The following is a 19,681-nucleotide window of genomic DNA, read 5'->3' on the forward strand; positions in this document are numbered from 1 at the left end:
TATTGAAATTCCAATATAAATTATTTGTGAATTTCTCTTGAAGTGTTAGCAGATATTACTACTAGGAATTTTGTTTCAGAAATTCTTTCTGGGATTTCTCCAGTAATTACTCTTCGAAGTTCTCCAAGAGTTCCTGGAGGATTCCCAGCAAGAATTACCTAATGAACCCGAGCGAAACTTTCGGGTGGATTCGACATTTCAGAATAAATCTCAGCAGCATACCAGGAGCAGCTTGAGCTTGAGTCTGATTGACGGCCCGTGGATGCTACTCCAGTATCGCCAGACCAGTTACACTCACACAAGGAACCAATAAGATATCCAACCGGTTACTAAGCAGACATTTTTTTTTTAGGAAACAATGGCACCTGCCACGTGAGGTTGCCGGACAATGTGGGAAAGGGAAAGGAAGTGATGATTGCAATCGTTTGTAACCACAGCAGATCGAATATACCTTTGCGTCTACACAAATGCATGCGGATGTCGGAGTGTTGGTGGGATATGGTTGGCTGAAGGTGCACACATTGGTGCGTGGATGCCAGGCGTCAAGTGAAAGATATATAAGTGTGTCTTTTACTCTGAAGATAATGCGGCGAAGTTCGCTTGATAACTCGTAGGCATTATATGATAGATTGATATTGTGCTGTGAAAGTTGGAGGGAAGAGAAACGACTTCTTCAATCCGTTTCTGTTCTAGCGATGACTATGAACATTTTAATATACATGAAAGATACGAAGTAGGAGGATAGGGACAGGCCATTGATTGAACCCAGGCCCTTCTGCATACGAATCAGAAGCGGTAGTCACCAGACTATTAAGCGCGTCTGGATAAAGAGAGTTCGGATGTTGTAAAGCTACTATTTTTGGCGCTGCAGTCTTTAGGAATTGCAACGAATGTTTAAGATTTTTTCTAACGTTTCGACTCAAATACAGTCTCTGTCTGACTCAGACTCAGACTTTGAAAAATACTCCTGTCCGAGTCAAAATGTTGGAAAAAATCTAAAACTTTCGTTTGTATTCCCAAAAAATTCAGCGCCGAAATTTTCCCAAAAATGCACGAGGAGCTCTGCTAGTTTTAACACAATTTTCATTGGAATTCCTCCAGTTCTTTTAGAACAAGTGCAAAGCTTTCGACGGAAATCTTATCAAAATTTTACCGAAAGTTTCTTCCTTCTAAGTATAGGAATTAGAAAGAGCATCTAAAAAATTTGATGAGAATGTACAGGAAATTACCACAATTATTCTACAGTTTTCCAGGCATATTACCACATTATCTCCTGGAACAACAACAAAACTGTTTAATAAACTTTACAAAATTTATATTTATCGAAGACTTCACTTTTTAACGTGAATATGATAATGCTTTCTTTTAATAATAATAACAGTCACGTTTACAAAATCTTCGCTAATCCTTCACACATATACAAGTGCCACACACTTGGTTCCATATCAATCAAGTAATCCCCTAGGAAGCACCTTGCAAATCACCTAAGGCCCTTTGTCACCCTTCGCTCGTCAGCCGTCACTCTGAGCGCGTAATCCTTGCTCCCACGTCGTAGTCTTCCTCGTTGTCAGTACAAACCGTGGATGGTGGATACTGGTTGCCACCGCTCCAACCCAAGTGGGGCGACGATAAATCCGTGTCACTTTTAGCACGCCCCCCCATTTGCGTTAGGGTTCAACATGCACCATCTAAAAAAGGACGTGCGCCATGCCATCCAAAGAAGGGTACATCTCAACTCTCAACGAAATTCAAAATCAAAACTCGACTGACAGCGACAAGCGAAAAGGGGGAACCACTTAACCCCATTTTCCTGGGCGCGCGCGGATCCTCGGTTCATCCTTTTCACGAGACGACAACGAAGACGACGACGACGACGACGGGTTTGACATTTTGAATGGGGAAAAGCATCCGAACAAAAGAAAGTTGTTTTTCCGTGTCGTCATTGTTGTCGCCCTCCGATTGAAACCCATCGCATGCACACACATTTGAGGAGGTGGTACCGCACCGTCCTTATTTGCCGAATAGCCTCCTATGAATGGTAAGCAGCGAAGACAATACGTAAGCGAAAGGTTAAATGGTGGGGTGAGGAGGGGGCGCATTATGCGTGTCAAGTTCGCCTCGAAGACCTTTTTGCTGGCGGGCGCTTTGTGCTTTCACGTGGTTCCCGCTTCTTTTTTTGGCCCATAAAGAAAATGAAAAATTCATATACGTTTTTCTTCAAGTGGGTGTTTTTGCACGTGTGGGAGCTTCAAGTATGTGATGCATGGGTGGGAGTGCAACTAGTAGCTGGTTTGGATTCCTATGGCTGAGGGTGGATGCTAGTTTCAAAGAGAACAATAGACCGGGAGATGTAGTTGGCATTCGCTTGAATCAATGACAGTTCTGATTTCAAAAGGAGCAAAGTATTACCATGAATTGAAAAACAGCTCTATGTACATGACTTCGACTGTAAAACTTACTTTTATGATATAGCGGCACTGGGATCACATTCCTGTAAAGCTAGCAAGATGCAACGAGAGAGGTGAGGGATTTCAGTACGATGAAGAACAAGACGAAGGTAAAACTTGTTGAAAGTTTCTTCGAAAGGAACGAAGGCATTTTGTACTTAGATTCTTTATTTCTTCTGTGAAATATGATTGCACAGTGAAGAATAGAGATTGGAATAAGGAGAAAGAAGGCATGACAACTGTTGTTGATGTAAAGTTGGATATTTCCTTATCTTTTTATGAGCTTGGCTTTTCTTTAGAAGGTGTTGACAATCCAAGCATCTGGGCCAAAGGATTTTATGTATAGTGGCGGACAAAACAACAAGACCATAGGTCCTATTTTATACAACACGGCTAAGTTTTACGATATGGTACTCGGTTTCTAATATACCGATTTGGCTGAAATTTTGACAGCAAACATGGAATCATGGGACTTTTGATTTGTATTAAGTATCCCAGACGCGAATGATCCCTGTGGTTAAAACGTCTATAATAGAAAAAAAAAAAATTGTATTAAGTTCTGCTTACTACATCCATATACAGTGCGACAAAACTCTAACACCAGATCTTTATGATGTTTTTTTTTTTTGTGGTCAATTCAATAAAAATGTCCCCAATGTTTAAATGGTGTCCTTAATTTTAGTACTTTTTTATCAATCATCAGTATCAGATACTCTCATTATCCTTTGGTCCTATTATTTTGTCGTTTCGTATATCTGTAACTTTTGATGTAGTGAACAGAAACTGAGTTAAATACAAATCAAAATTCACGTAACTCCATGGCGACTGCCAAAATTTTAGCCAAATCGGTTCACTAGAAACCAAATACCATATCGTCAAACTTGGTCATTTTGTATGAAAAAATGACTGGTGGTTTTATTGTTGTGCGCGACACTGTATATTGTGTTCTATAAGCAGCATTCTTGCATGTTATTAATGCCTGACGTGATTTCGGGTATTTTCCAGAAAGTTTTGGTGAGCTTGTTTTATACAACTTTCTATTTTTATTAAATTTTAGTTTTCCAAAACGTTTTTTTATGAATGTATAAGTTGTGATTCTGTAGCTGTTTGTTAAATCGTTGTTTCCAGAATTCATGGTATGCTAATCAACCAAATGCCATGTGATCGAATGCTCATTGTAACAAAACAGTAATATAAAACGAAATCATGTCACTGTTCTCTACAACAGTTTAACTTGAAAGAATAGCCTATGGTTAAAAGAAGAAAAAAAAGGTTAATCTAAAAACTGTTTTTTAAGAAAATAAACAAGCTCAAAGAAAGGGATCAGATACACTGGGTTTTTTATGCTATGGACTGGAAGTGCATAAATTGAAAATGGGCATAAAGAAAAACAAAGCACCACAATAGGGAGTTTTGTGTATTAAGTAAGTAAGCAATATAAATTAACAAAATAAATATTAGAGAAAAGTTTCATCTTCCGGGGGTTCGAAACAAGGTTTGAAATGAGGCAAAGGGGGCTTCCTGATTTAAGCCTTAAAGAAGAAGGTTAAAGGGGATTTTTGGGGGGCGCCAGGGGAATTCAAGAGGGCTTTCAAGCAGTTTTAGGTGTGCTTCATGAGAGGATTGAGATTTGTTTTAGAGGGGTTGAATCCCTTTCAGAAGCGTTAAAAAAGATTTATGAGCCGTTTCAGACGGATTCAGGGAGCTTCAATGCCATACATGAGCCTGAATACCATACAATACAATACCATACATATGTAATACCCCCTTGAGAAACCCCCTGAATCCTTTTGAGACCCCTAAAAACCTATGAGAGGAGTGGACCTGGTGTGCACCAGCTTCTGAATCTTCCAAATAGCTGGGAAGTAGTTATCTTGTAGACATTTGTGCTAGTGTAGAAAAAGCTTTTAGAATACAGTGGTTTTTCGATTTTGTCACGGTTCTATTTAATCACGGTCCGTTATATCACTCTCGATTCTAGCACGGTATTTTTTTCGATTTTATCACGCTATGATAATTGATAGAAATATTTCCAAATACATATTCCAAACTAGATAGGGCATATGAATTGTCATAAGTATGCTACTTTTGCACATTAGTAGGGTTCGCGCACCAGTTTTGGTCAATCCAAGAGAAATCATTCCTGAAAAAAATGACGAATTAACCAATTAAAACTAACAATATGTCATTATGAAAGGTTTCAATATGTATTATGGCCAAAACTTATGCTTCTACCCTAACTGGTTTCGATGACAAAGGTGATAAGGAATTACAGACCGGGTGCTGAACTCGATTATCTAGAATCGCATTCTAAAACATCTTAAATATTTACCAAACAAACGAAAAGCTGTATAAAACTGCAATTTTAACACATTTTAATCAAAGTTGCTTTGACAAAATTCAAGCTTTAAATGGAATTCCGTTCGCAACTTTATATAAAGTTTTGGAAGATTCCTAGCATAAAAAAATCCAAAAATGTTCGTCACAATAGACCATTAAAATCACTTAAACGGCTGTTACGAAATAATCAATGATCAATTGCTACCATGCAAATACCGATAGCACGGATGTCATAACTTTAATAATACTCAAGATTTAAAATGCTACACACTCAATCCTGAATTGCCTGTTCAGCACTTTTTTGACGAAAATAGAACAGCAGAACTATTTCGGTAGCTTCGGTAATCGATTTTACTGAGGCTCAGTACACCAACTGTCAAAACCAGGTGCAAAAGGTAAACAATACAGAATAGCTGTACTCAGCTGTTCTGTTTTTGTCAATTTACCGAACACGGTATTCCAAAAAAAGTGTGTACACATTTCTTGCTCACTCAAGGAAACTTTGAGTGCCATTTCAGACTTCATACGTTCCATTTCATGTGGCTCCATTTTGTCTCACTAGTTAGTTGGGGCGTTGAGGGGATATCTTGACACTGCTCTACAATGCAGCCTAAATACAGTCTAGGATGACTTCTTGATCTTTAATGACGGTTGACTAAATTTATTTTTCAAAATGCTGCCTGAAATTTTCAATTTCCATTGCGTGGTTTGATGTTTCGTTCGTTTTATATTTGTTTTTTTTTTTGTATTTAGGTGTATTTTGAGCAATAAAAACACTCGCAAAAAATATGTTTCAATTTTATCACGCTCCAGTATATCACGCGATTATTTTTTTCATTCGTGATATAATCGAAAAAGTACTGTACACATAAAGAAGAATTAAAAAAAATCAGCAGCTCTGTCCTGAACACGTCCCGAAACGTTAGGATCGCGGTTTTCAATACAATATTGGGGATACGATCTGGACTGGGGGCATCGCATCACCGTACGGTATAGGTGGCCATGTAGTTGGGGTGTGCAATGAAAATAGATTTTCTTTAAATACACTCAACCCATTTCAGCCAGCATAATTGTGCTCTTGATCTTCGCTATCACGGCACGGTAAGCTTGATCCCAAGGTTTTTTTTTTTTTTTTTTTTTTTTTTTTTTTTTTTTTTTTTTTTTTTTCCTTCTAAACCATAGGGGGATAAATCTGCTCATCAGACACCCTAACAGGAAGGTTAGGGTAGTGTGGGGATGAGGCCGTCTTCTACAATGCCGGTAGAAGCCAGGACTACTCTCTCCTCGACCCACTAAAACACATTCCTATGGTCGCCAAACCCTACGTCTCTCCGGAACCACCAAGAAGGTATTGCTTCAGAGAGGGGCTAGTGCATATCGCACCCTCAAGGTTAGCTGCCGTAGCCTAGCAGCAACGAACATCGATGACTCGCACTGGAGAGTCCATCACGATAGCATGCTGGCGCTTAGCCAGTTTCCCGAGTGGTCCTCGCCACTCCCTTTGTCCACGAAAGGCGGGCAGGGTCAACCCCGCCCGCGCCCTACTGCTGAGCGGACATCAAGAACTGATGCCCACATGCAACCCGATCTGACCTGCTGAAGGCAAGGGTATCACTACCCTTCAGGCCTTATCAGCTGCATCCGTAGGTTGCAGACAGCAGGGTCTCACCTACCCCGACCCTTGCCGGGGACCCCTTTCCAACCGCGGGCTCAGATCCAACCCAGTAGACCGACGCCACGACAGCACCGCTACCGAAACTTTTGAACTTTTTTCTGGCTTTTTCTTACCAAATCATCAAACTGAAAGCACTAGATCTGATTTTTGGGTAAATTTGGTTTTTAAATTTGATTTTGGGAAACCTGACGAGATGACCTCCTAACTTTAGTTTTGAAAGTTTCCGTAATTTGATAGATTGTTCCCAACACTTTTTCTTCTGATGTGCAATTGTAAAATGTTTTGGATCTAATTTTAACCGAAGAAATAGGCGTTACACAATGCTGTTTTTAAAATTTGTATTCATGATTTTTTGAAGATTTTTCGTGTTAATCAAAACATATATTTGACGAACAGTTTCAAAGGAATTCAGTTATGTTTTATAACTCGTTTAATAGTTGTAGTTTTTTTTCATATTAAACTTTTTGTAAACAAATGCGCATGATATTTATCAAAGTTCAGTTTTTTGCGTCTTTTCAAAATTTCAAAAACTTTGCACATTTTGCAAAAAATAATCAGAACAGTAGCAAATGTTCTGACCAAAACTGCATGTTTGCATGCAGCAGACCAAGTAAGCGAGAGAGAGAGAGAGTTCATGTTTGTGGTCAAAGAGTGACAGCTTGTGCTAACGCTTCTGCTACCGGGTGGTCACTGGAATGGAAACTAATCAGACTGGAGCGCCACCATGTGAATGTGTTTGTATGTGTGTATGTATGTGTGTATGTATGTGTGTATGTATGTGTGACTGTGTGTGAACAATTGTGGTGATGACTGACCGACCGGGAAGAGAGGACAACTGGGTTAATGGAGGAGACATGGCATCTCCATTACAGGCTCAGACTGGACGAGAGTGGTTGAGATATGCATGGATGAGGAAGTGGCGAGTTTGTCTAGCAGTTGTAGAAAGATTCAAGGTTCAAAGACTCATCAAGCATTTGTGAACAAAATCTTTGGTAACATTTTTCAATGTTAAGTTATAAGATATCACATTTATGAAAACAAAATATTAATATTGAAGGTAAAGAAAAAAAACTGGCAGTAAATTAAAACCTTCTTACCAAAGTTTGAAATCTTGCACAAGATGAACTGAGTGAAAAAATAAAGTGAATAGCATTGTAAGCAAGAAGTATAATAAGATTAACAGCAAGGTATACTAGACAAACATAACCATAAGTTGTACAACGTGAAGCAGAAGGTACACAAGTTAAAACAGAAGCAAAGCAATGTGAACCTGCCGAAAACGAACAAAGTGAAACAGAAGTTGAGCATAGTGACTAGAAGCTCAATAAAATGAACTAGAAAGTGAACAAGGTGAATTATAAGCTTAACAAAGTGAACCAAAAGGAAACCTAAGTACACCATAAGGAACATAAAGTGAAAAGGGTTAACAAAGTGAAACAGAAAGTAAACGAAGTGAACTAGACTGAATGAAGTGAATCAGAAGGTGAACAAAGTACATCATAAAGTGAACTAGATGAACCAAGAATTCAAGTTTTTTTGTCTTTGTTCATTTTCTGCTTCACTTCTTGCAACTTATGGTTCGCTTCATTTTTATTCTGGTTCACATGGGTAACTTTCTACATTACTTTGTTCACCCTCTGGTTCACTATATTCACTTTCTAGTTTATTCATCTTCTGTTTCACTTGGTTCTTCTGCTCACTTTCTCAAATGGTATAGAAGTTGAGCAATGTGATCCAGAAGCAAGACCAGAAGATTGACAAAGTAAAGTGAAGCAAATGGTGAACAAAGTGAACCAGAAAGAAAACAAAGTGAACCAGACAATGAACAAAAAGAACCACAAGATTAACACAACATATTTGAAAGTAAACAAAGTGAAGCAAAAGATGAAGAAAGTGACCAGAAGGTGAACGAAAAAAACTAGAAGACGAACAATGTGAACCAAAAGTTCAACAAAGTGAACAAGAAGGTAAACAAAGTAAACCAGAAGAAGAATCTAAATAACAAGAAGATGAACCACGCGAATCAGAAGGTGCGGAAAGCAAACCAGAAGATGAACAGAAAGAACAAGTAAGGTGAACAAAGTGATCCAAAAAGTGATTTAAGAGAACCAGAAGTGGAACTTAAAGAATCATAAGATGAACAAAGTGAATCACAAGTTGAACTTAAAATGCCAGAAATTGAACAAAGAGAAACCGAAGGTGACCAAATTGAACCAGAAGATGGTCAAAAAGAATCAGAAAGTGAAGAAAAATGATCGGAAGATGAACTAAAAAATCATAATATCATTTCGTTAATATTATGATTTTTTAGTTTAGAAGGTGAACAAAGTGACCCAGTTAATACAAAGTCTTATATGATGTTGAGTAGGATGCTTAAGTGGAGGCCATATGCTCACATCGCCCCCTCTTTTGCATCCTAGTCAACATCATATGCGATCGTGTGTTGGCTGGGGAGCCAGAAGGGAAACTCAAAGAACTGGAAGGTTAATAAAGTCAATCAGAAGGCGAACTAAAATTATCATAATATGAACAATGTTAAACAGAAAGTGAACCATAACGTGAACTAAACAGAAGCTGAACAACTAAGTGAACTATAAAGTGAACTTAAAGAACCAGAAGGTGAAAAAAGTGAACCAACAGATGAACTGAAAGAAGCAGAAGGTAAACCAAATAATCCAAAAGATAATCAAAAAACAGAAGGTAAACAAAGTGAATCATCAAGTGAACAAAATGGATGTGGAGGAAAACATAGTAAATCTAAATTTTAACAAAGTGATTGATGAACAAAATGATCTAGAAGCTCAACAAAGTGAACCAGAAGCTGAACAGGGTGTTCTGGTTTACTTTGTTCATCTTCTGTTGCGCTTATTTCAACTTCTGGTTCCCTTGGTTTTTATTCTGGTTCATATTGTTCACTTTCTGCTTCCCTTTGTTCACCTTTTGGTTCACTTTGTTCACTTTCTGGTTCACAATGCTCGCTTTCTGTTTCACTTCGTTTTCCTTATGCTTCAGTATGTTGAGCTTCTGGTTTTTTCTTCACTTTCTGTTTCACTTTCTTCAACTTCTATTTAACTGTGTTCTTCTTTTGCTTAACTTTGTTCATCTTCTGCCCCACTTATTTAGTGATGCAGAAGTAGAGCAAAGTGAACCAGAAGATGAACCAAGTGAACCAGAAGCTCAACAAAGTAAAGCAAAAGGTGAACAAAATGAAGTAGAAGGAAAACAAAGTGAACCAGAAAATGAATGAAAATAACCAGAAGATGAAAAAAACTTGAAAGATTAACACAATGAACCAAAAGTTTAACAAAGACAACCAGAAGATGAACATAAAGTACCAGAAAGTGAGCAAAAAGAAACGTAAGATGAGCAAATTAACCCAGAAGATGAACAAAACAAAAACTGAAGGTGACCAAAGTGAACCAGAAGATGAACTAAAAGAATCAGAAGGTGAACAAAGTGAACTAGAAGGTAAACTAAATGAAAAGAAAGTGAAAAATGTAAATAAGAAATGGGAAAAAAAGAAGATGAAAAATGTATGAGAGGTCAACAATGTTAACAAGGTTAACAAAGTGAACCAAAGATGAACGAAGGGAATCACAAGGTGAGCAAGGTGGAAAAGTTATGGAGAAGTGAATAAAGTGAAGCAGTAAGTGAACCACGAAGTGTACAAAATGAACGTTGAAGTTAAAAGTGCCAATAAGAAGGAAAAAAGGGAAAAATAAGGTTAAAGGTAAAATAGAAGTTAAACAAGGTAAACAAGGTTAACAATAAAGTATACAAGATGAATGAAATGAAGCAAGATAAACATGATGAACAAGAAGGTGAACAAAATGAATAAGACGGTCAACAAGGTACATCATAGATAAAAACGTGATCATGGTGAACAAGAATAGAGATGATGATGATGAACCTCCCAGCCAGCAATTTGGTTTCTATATCGAATTTGCAACTGAAATAGTCACACATATATAGCACCAAAGAAATCGTATTCAATGCACGAAACAGGCATATACATACTAAAGTGGAGGCCATATCGAAACATATATACGATTACTGCGATTTCATCCAACATGATTTACGATTTCTCGAAAAATTTCTACGATTTCGCCGATTTTCTCCGTCTAAATATACGATTTGCATGATTTTATTACGATTGAGTGTACCGATATACGACTCAAGATTTTCAAGTAAAAAAACAATTGGTGTCCGATGGGAATTGAACTTAGGTCCTTTGATTGAGAACTGCGCGTTATCTGTATTGGCTATATTGCCAAGTTGGAAATAGAGAGTTCAAAGTGAATGGCATGAAACGAATAAAAATTAGCATGATACGGTGCGAGACTTGTGGTGGGAGCTAGAGTGGGAGCGTTGTTGTTGTGCATTGGGGGACACCAAAAGTGGTGCCGTGCAAGAGGCCCGGAATTGACATCGTTGTTGGAATCTATGCATCACTTATTGTAAGTCATCTGCTGTATATAAATAGTATGAAAACCTATATATTTTGTTGAAATTATTGCTACCATGGTTGGAATGTGTCAACAACAACAAAAACACAAATATATGATGAATACCATTTTTTTCTTTTTCTCCACCATACAAATATGTAAACAAAACCATTTACGATTTCCGAGATTAAGATTCGACTATTAAAAGTGCGGGAACAATCATATGCGACTGTAAAATCAATATACGATTTCTACGATTTCGTTCACTTCGTATACGACGCAAGTGTGACGCAAACGATCAATATACAACATTGTTATGGTTGTATACGATTTCACCGATTTTGATCATACCTTTAGGTAGCAAGCTCGATTTAGCAGATTCTTATACGATGTGAAGCGACGATTTCCTCGATTCAAAGAAATCATATATACGATTCTAGCGAACTTGCAGCTTGACACTAAGAATGTATTTTTTTCACGATTCTATCCGACTCTGTGCGATCCTACCGATAGTATCTCGCACCTTTTATGATCGGAGACGACTATATGAAACAAAATCGCAATTAAAATTTAATTTGGCATGAAGTGCGATTTGACGCAATCATTGCCAACAAATATACATATTATTATACAATTCTGATTCAATACATGAAAATATACGATTTTTTCCACACAATGATTTACGATATGTGGTTGGCTGGGCTGGGCTTGTTAGGGGAATATCTGTATGTAAAAAGAAATCGTGTTAAGTACTGTTCCTTTGAATTCAACTAAGAATTTGCATCCTTTGACAGATACGTATTTCGACCTCAACTGTGAACAGCGAGGTGAACAGAGAGGTGAACAGAGAGGTGAACAGAGGCGAACAGACGTGAACAGATGTGAACAGATGTGACCAGAGGTAAACAGAGTTAAACAGAGGTGTGCAAAGCGTACAAAATAGTTACAAATGACTTCAAATCAGTTAATGTTAGAGCTTAGAAATAGTTTTATTTTAAGCTTGAAGCTTGAGTCGAAGAATGCTTGTGAATTAATTTCTTATGCCACAGGCTATCAATTAATCCTTTCCATATGTAAAATTCCCAATCATCTTGATGAATTGCTTTTCCACTGATCCGTAACACACCATCAATGCGACCAGTACCTATCGTTTCTGCCACCGGATAACCATTCATCACGTGTCCCGACATTTTCCCACAAGCTAAGCATTTAATCGATTCATTTCGCTGCACATCAAATGAGCGTCTAATTACTTTCCCGAAATTGCTTCGGGCAGTTTACCATCTGTTCTGGATTTCCGCTTTTCCCACCCGTGGCTTTCGTGTGGCTGTCTGTGTCAGTTGGCACTTGGTAGCAAATCCTTCTTGTGCATCCAACCAACCAAGCGACCATTAAGCGCCACCATCGTACAACAAAAGCGAACATTGCTTTTCCGACCGACCGACCAACCAACAACGGCGCGGCGATGCCAATAATCGAACGGGTGGGGGTAGGCGATAAATTATTCCACCTGATCCTCCCAGGAGCCAACCGAGCGTCGCCAAGTCGGTTGGCAACCTTTGAAGTGTGACAAATAACTGTCGTCACGGTGAATTAATTCGCTTTAATCTTAATTTAAAATTCATTTGATGACGAAACCGAGTCTGTATATCTCTCACTGTCCTGTTGTGTGATTATCTTTTCGTTTCGGGTAGAGGACATCTTGGGGCAAGTTTAAATCGATTTCAGATGGATTGTATGGCAAATAGTTTTTGGTGAAATTGAAAACGTGTATGTTTAAAGAAATTAAAGAACTGCATAGAGGAACAAAGGTAAACGAAAGTGAACTAGTGAACAAAAGTGAACAGGTGAACAGGTGAACAGGTGAAAAGATATCAACAGGTTAAAAGAGGTGAACAGGTAAATATAGGTGTTAACCGCTGTTCACCTCAGTTGTGATGAACAGAAGAGAACAGACAAACAGAAGTGAGCAGATGGAAAGAAATGAGCAGGAGAAAAGTGGTGGATAAGTAAACAGGTAGCCAGTAGTACGGGTGAACAAGTGAACAGAAGCTTAAACCAAGGTGAATAGAAGTAAACAACTTTAAATATGTAACACTTGTGAATCAATTGAATCAATTATCTCTTGATCTACTGAACTACTAAACCAATGAACTATTGTAGTACTGCTCTACTGAATCATATTACAATTGATCTGGAGAACTGCAGTCCACTATAGTCGAATTTTATTAAGTGACTGGCTTATTCCCACATTTTTTAAGTTGCAGATTGGTGTTCAAAGGCCGAAGGACAATTACGATGCACTCAAAAGGTTGCAGCCCTACAGGGACTCATCGGATCAGGAAGATGGATTACATGCATTGAAAATAATCTCGTTCGCAATTTCCTCCAACAACGGATGTCGTAGATAACGCCTCCGACTGAACCTGGCGCAAACATTCCATCGTCATCGTCGTCGTCGGTAAATGATCTCAGGTGTTTCAAACATGGGCAAATTATTTTTCATAACATACAGCATAGCATAGCTGCACAGCATAGCATACAGCAGCATCCGGCAAACGTGCGTGGTATGTGTCGTCCTGTCGTCGTTGTTGGGTCTTCCCAAGATGCCGAACAGATTTGCTCGGGGTGCCTCGGCTCTGATACGGAAGGCTATGTTGGTGACAGGAAAATTGCTCCAGGAGACACAGATGGATTGATGCTGCCACTTGGCTGCTGCCGCCAGCACACACCACCCGGAAGAAGAATGAGATAAGCTTCTCTCGTCTGACGATTATGGGAACAATGATCTAATAGGTACAGGGATTGAAAGGATTAGTGAAGTGATGCATAGCTAAGGCCGTAGCAGTTGGATAGAGTGCAATGGGCTTTGTTGGGAGTTTTTGGTGATCAGGATGGATTATATTTGTTTCTAAGGACTGCTCAATAATTTTAAAGTTTGATTAAAATTCTGAAGAAGAGAACTAAAATTTCCAAATAAACTACTGAAGTTACTTTAGCGCATTTAAAAATTCTTTGCATAACAGTTTTTGCCTTTGCTAGTTGATTTATACCTTTCTTAAGATTCAGACTAAAATTTGGTCTTAAACCATTATATTGAGGGTTACATCGAAAATTGAAAATAAATGTATTTTTTTTTTTTTTGAACATTTGCAGTACAAAATCAAGCCAATTTCAAAATTTTATCTTGACATGTTTACAAATGTTTTGAATTTTGGTGTTATGATCATTTCATCTGAAGAGTTCGTTCAGATATCTCTTAAATATCCCAAAATATTTTTTATTAGCTTGAGCTTGGGCTTGATTGACCGCCCGTGGATGCTACTCCAGTATCGCCAGACCAGCTACAATCACACAAGGACCCAATGCATAATGGTTCACGAACCAGATGTACGAGGAAAAATGCATTGAGCGCCTTCAAATGATTTTTTAGACAAACATGGTCTTCTACTAAGTTGTCCCTAATAATAAGGCCCTTGTTGGGTACGCTACATCGAAGCCCGTCGAACTCCATATTCCCCATTGTACCCAGTGCTGATTTGCCACACCCGGTACATACTGGGAGGACCGTTAACTAGACTAGGAATGCACACTACTACAAAGAATCAAAAACGACAATAGAAAAATGAAACCACATTCGTTCGGCAATGAATTTTTGGATTGTGAAATCAATTATTGAAATTAAGTGATGTTGATCTCCTGAATTCGAATACTGAACATAGAATTCCTCTCTCTCTCTCTTCTTGGCGTAACGTCCTCACTGGGACAAAGCCTGCTTCTCAGCTCAGTGTTCTATGAGCACTTCCACAGTTATTAACTGAGAGCTTCCTCTGCCAATGACCATTTTGCATGTGTATATCGTGTGGCAGGCACGAAGATACTCTATGCCCAAGGAAGTCAAGGAAATTTCCTTTACGAAAAGATCCTGGACCGACCGGGAATCGAACCCGTCACCCTCAGCATGGTCATGCTGAATACCCGTGCGTTTACCGCCTCGGCTATATAGGCCCTCTACCCTATCATGGTAGAATCATGAGCACGAGGATGTTGATGCGGGCTGTTGGTTGTTCCTTCTTTAGTCCGATTGGGGGTCCATTATGAGTTGCCGTCAGAGATGGAAACACTCTCATCGTGAATCAACTCGCGAGTGTAAAACCACCAAACGGTTTACTCACGGTGCCGAGAGTAAGCCGTGTGTGAGTTTATTCGCACCCGCTTGCTTCACGAGTATGAAGCAAAACAAAAACAAAAACACTCATGAATTTTTATTCGCGAAGAACAAGTGGAGATGCGGGAATTGCATTTTAGTGCGTTTTTAATAGCAAAACAAGTAATTATCCATCAGATAGTAGTGTTTTGTGCTTTATTGTTCCTGAAAAGTAAATCTGTCGGCCGCGTAAATTCGTTTTTTTGCCAAAATTGAAAAATGTTCAGAGCTGCTTCGCGAATCAATTACGACTGCGACCAGCTTCGTTAGCTCGCGAGTGAAGGAAGTGCGAATACATTCTGGCTTCTGTTGTTCACGAGTAGGATAGCTTTGCGTTTGTGTCTGCTCAGCTGCATTCCTCACTGTTTTCCATCACTGGTTGCCGTTCGCCGATGTCCAAGTAACCAGGCCCGTTTGAGCCGTGGGCTCAAATGAGGGCCATAGGGTCAGTTACTCACAGGGGAAAAGAGCAACTGACGAAAGTGCCGGGGCTGGGATCGAACCCATGACCACCTGCTTATGAAGCAAACGTGTGACAACTGAGAGAAGAATCTTAATATATGCTATATAAGGGAGCGTCCATAAATAACGTAGCATTTTTGTACGGGTTTTCACTTCTCCTTAGTTTAAAAATTTAGATATAAAGAAGCTTGCTATGAATTCGACTTACGTCTTTTAAACTCGGGGAAAAATAGTTTACTTCGATATAACGCAACTCAGATATAACGGAACAAGAATAAAAATGCGATAAGAACACTTTATATCTAGGCATGACTGTGCTGAAATTTATGCTGTAGATTTACTGCTGAGGTTGATTCAGAAATTGCTACAATTTAGAGATTTCTGCAAAATTTCCTTCAAGGATTTCTTGCTGCGATTGCTCCTGAAATTTCTGTTGGTGTTTTTACAAGAGTTTCTTCGGAATTACCTCCAGGAATTCTTCGACGTATACTATAAGAATCCTTTCTGATATTTCCCTAAGGTTTTAAGGGGTCGTCCATAAATGACGTAGCTTTTTGGGGGGAGGGGGGGTGTTTGTGATTTTGTGACGAAGTGTGACGATAGAGGGGTAGGGGTTTATGATATGCTACGTAGCTTTCTACTAAGCCTAATGAAAAAAAAAGTATTTCGTAAATAATTAAATTTTTACTTGCAATATGATTTTCCAGTAATCGAAAAAATATATTGCGTTAATTTTTTTTTTCATTCACAAATGTTATTTCAGGAGTTCATTATATTATTTTTACAAGGCTTCCTTAAAGAATGTCTCCAACAATTTCTAAAGAAGTTCCTCCAGCAACTTTTTAAGGAATTTCTCATGGTGTTTCTTCTGGGTTTCCCCAAACAGTTCCTAACATGAGAAAGATAACACTTCCACATCTGGGAATCCCAGAAAAAACTTCTCCTGGAACTCCTGGAGGAATCTTAAGGGGAAATCATAGAGAAATCCCAAAAGAAATCTCGTGAGGAGTTCCTGGAGCAATTCCAGATGAAACTATTGGAGAAATGTCAAATAAACTCTTGGAAGAATCGCAGAAGGAGCTATTCATAGAGTCTTAGGAGGAAGTCCTGGAGAAATCCCGGTTTAATTTCTGAAGAAAACACGAAACAAATGTTTGAAGGGATCCCGGAAGAAATTTCTGAAGAAATACCGAAAACAACTTTTAGAGAATTCCGGAAAATATCCAGATAACATTCCTGGTGAAATCTAAGAAAGAAAATCCTGGAGTTCCAGAGGGAACTATAGGAGGAACTCGTGAAGGAGTTTCTAGCGAAATTCTAAGAGATTCTGCAGAAATCCTGGAAGAAGTGAAAGAAAGAATGCCGTAAGAAATTCCTAGAGGAGTCCTGGGAAAAATCCTGGGACCCCAAAGGAGAGGAATCTCAAAAAAAAAACTTCTAAAAGAATCCAGGTAGGAATTTTAAAAGAACTCTTGGAGGAATCCCAGAAACAACTCCTGAAGGGGTTTTCAAAGAATTCCGGGAATTCCTGCATGAATCTCCGAATGAGTATCTGAGTGAATCCTGGAAGGAATTTATGAAGGAAACCCAAAAGGAAATCCTGGAGGAATCCCGGAAGGAGCTTCTTTAGGTAACCCCTTGAAGAAGTTTCGATGGGCAAGAAATTCCGGTTTGAACCCCCGGGAGAGATATCAAACTCCTGGTGAAAGAAAGGAAAACAAATCCTTGAAAAAAGCTCCAGAAGAAGATCACGGATTAACTTGTAGAAGAAATACAAGAAGGAGGAATTATCAAATGGAATCCTAAAGGGAATTTTTGGAGAAATCCTAGAAGGAAGTTCCAAAAAGGGAAGAATTCTCAAAAATGGATATCCCAAAAGGAACTCCTTGAAGAATCTCAGAATGAACTGTTGTAGGAATTGCAGAAGAAGGACTCCTGCAGGGTCCTCCAAATGTAATGGACACATTATACCGTGACGTTACAACGTTTCGACACCTTTTCTGTCAGATTTTTCACTATAACTCGTAAATTCGATCGTAAACCCTTGAATATTTTTGCATATTCGGATTCCTTGTAAAACTTTCAATAAATTTAGTCTGTTAAACAGTTAGTTTTCATTGGAAATGTATGTTAGAAATGGAAATTAGTAGCGTGACGTTACAACGTTCCGAAAATGCAAAAATATTTGAGGGTTTACGGTCGTTTTTCAGAAATTTCAAAACTCTCACCGAGAATTTCTTCGGGAGTTCCCATAAAAGATAAATAAAAGTTTCTTAAGAGTTTCCCGAGTTATAGTGGAAAATCTGACATAAAAGGCGTCAAAACGTTGTAACGTCACTGTAGAATGTGTCAATTGTAAATTTCATTTGAATGAAACCAATTTGATATTCTCAACATATTCATTGATGAGAAAACTAATATCTTCGATTAAGTTCCTTGGTTAATATGGTATTTATCTGTATTGGGAGAATCAACTTCCTGTTCTTCGCCATTAAGGCGAAACTGGAAGGATTTCCTCATTATTTTGGTTTATGATTTTTTATAAAATAACGAAGCAATATTTTCAAAATCGGTTTTCGTGCAAATGTAGAGAATGGATCAAGGAATCTTCTGATTTTTTTTTTGTGGTGGAAAATGTTTTCCATTTTTGCAGAAACCATTTTTTTGTGTTATTTTGTTCAAAAATGGTTTCTGCAAAAACGAAACACATTTTCCACCAGGGAAAAATTCAGGAGATACCTTGATCCATACTCTACATGTGCACGAAAACCGATTTTGAAAATATTGATTCGTTATTTTATAAAAAATCAAAAACCAAAATGTGAGGAAATGGATCCAGTTTCGCCTTAAGCAGAAAGATGGGTGGTTTATTAGGTTCTTAGTTTTGTGATAATCTTCACTGGTTGCACCTGATGTCGGTGATCTGTACCCGGCAGTCAGCAATGTATTAATGGTTTGAGATCGATGACTTGGAAGAGTTGATGGTTACGGGTTAAGTTAAGAGTGAAGAATGCTGTCCGGTACTCACGCTAGATGCACGAATTAAGATGGTGTGGTGAAAGTGGTACGGTGTAAACGGTGGAAGAAGGACGGCATAAATATGTTTTATTCTTGGTTTTACATAATATTCTTTAAAAAAACCGGTTGAAATTGAAATCAGAACTAAGCTTGAGTTTTTTTTTTTTAATTTTGGTGTGTAAACCCGATCAGAAAGGCATAACAAAATTATAACCGATTGAGTTATTTATTTCAAAGATTTTTCATAACAAAATGAGTTATAAAATTCGCCGGTTAGGTGTTAAAATAACAAAAAATATAACTGAACTTGCTCTAGCCATAACATAATTATAACAGGTGTTGATACAATTTTAACAAATTTATAACATCGTGAGATATAATAAATATTGGAATGATCAAAAAATTATAACACATTTTGTTATAAATCAGATATAAATATATTGGGTAAAAATTGAGTTGGGTAAATTTTTACTCATTTTTTGGGTAATTTTTATTTAGAGTGTTATTTATTTATAGCGAAAAGTTTTTTGTATAAAAAACTTGCCCTACGTAATATATAAAAAACCCTCACCCAGACGAGAATCGAACCTAGGACGCCAGCCTCCATCTGAAATCCGGCGCCTTTATCAATGAGGCTATTTCATCACTTGAAGTGCAGGGTGGCATATGATCAAGTGGTTCTTCGTTTTGGCGGCTGGTCTATAAATAGACTCATTTGTCCAACGTACACGGGAGAGAAAATATGACGTCACATAAAAGTGTTCTCGAACAATTGATCGCAATGACGTCATCTTAGGAAATAATAACAAAAGTGGATATAATTAAGTTATAATTGTAACTCAAGAATTTGCTCAGCATTTTGGCTTTATCTCATGATTCAGACCAGAAATAGGTGTCGTATATTAATCAAAGTTGTAGAGATAGTTAATGGCTCTTAAACAGTGAAAATAGTGATATTTCACCTTCTGTTGGTGCAAGCGAGTAATTAAATTAGAACATTTTGACATGTGTTATTAAATAATTTTCTAATGTTCCTGTGTGTGTATTTGGTTTTGAAGAGGGACTTTAACCTAGTGGTCATTCGTCC

General features: G+C 38.1%; 1 protein-coding gene across 1 annotated transcript in view; it reads left to right on the top strand.

The window, feature by feature from the left end:
* LOC109398712 (out at first protein) overlaps nucleotides 1-19,681 on the top strand; it is a 354,874-nt gene that overhangs the window by 176,683 nt on the left and 158,510 nt on the right. The window lies entirely within an intron of this gene.

The sequence above is a fragment of the Aedes albopictus genome, chromosome 2 (assembly GCF_035046485.1).
Source record: "Aedes albopictus strain Foshan chromosome 2, AalbF5, whole genome shotgun sequence".
Classification (NCBI taxonomy): domain Eukaryota; kingdom Metazoa; phylum Arthropoda; class Insecta; order Diptera; family Culicidae; genus Aedes; species Aedes albopictus.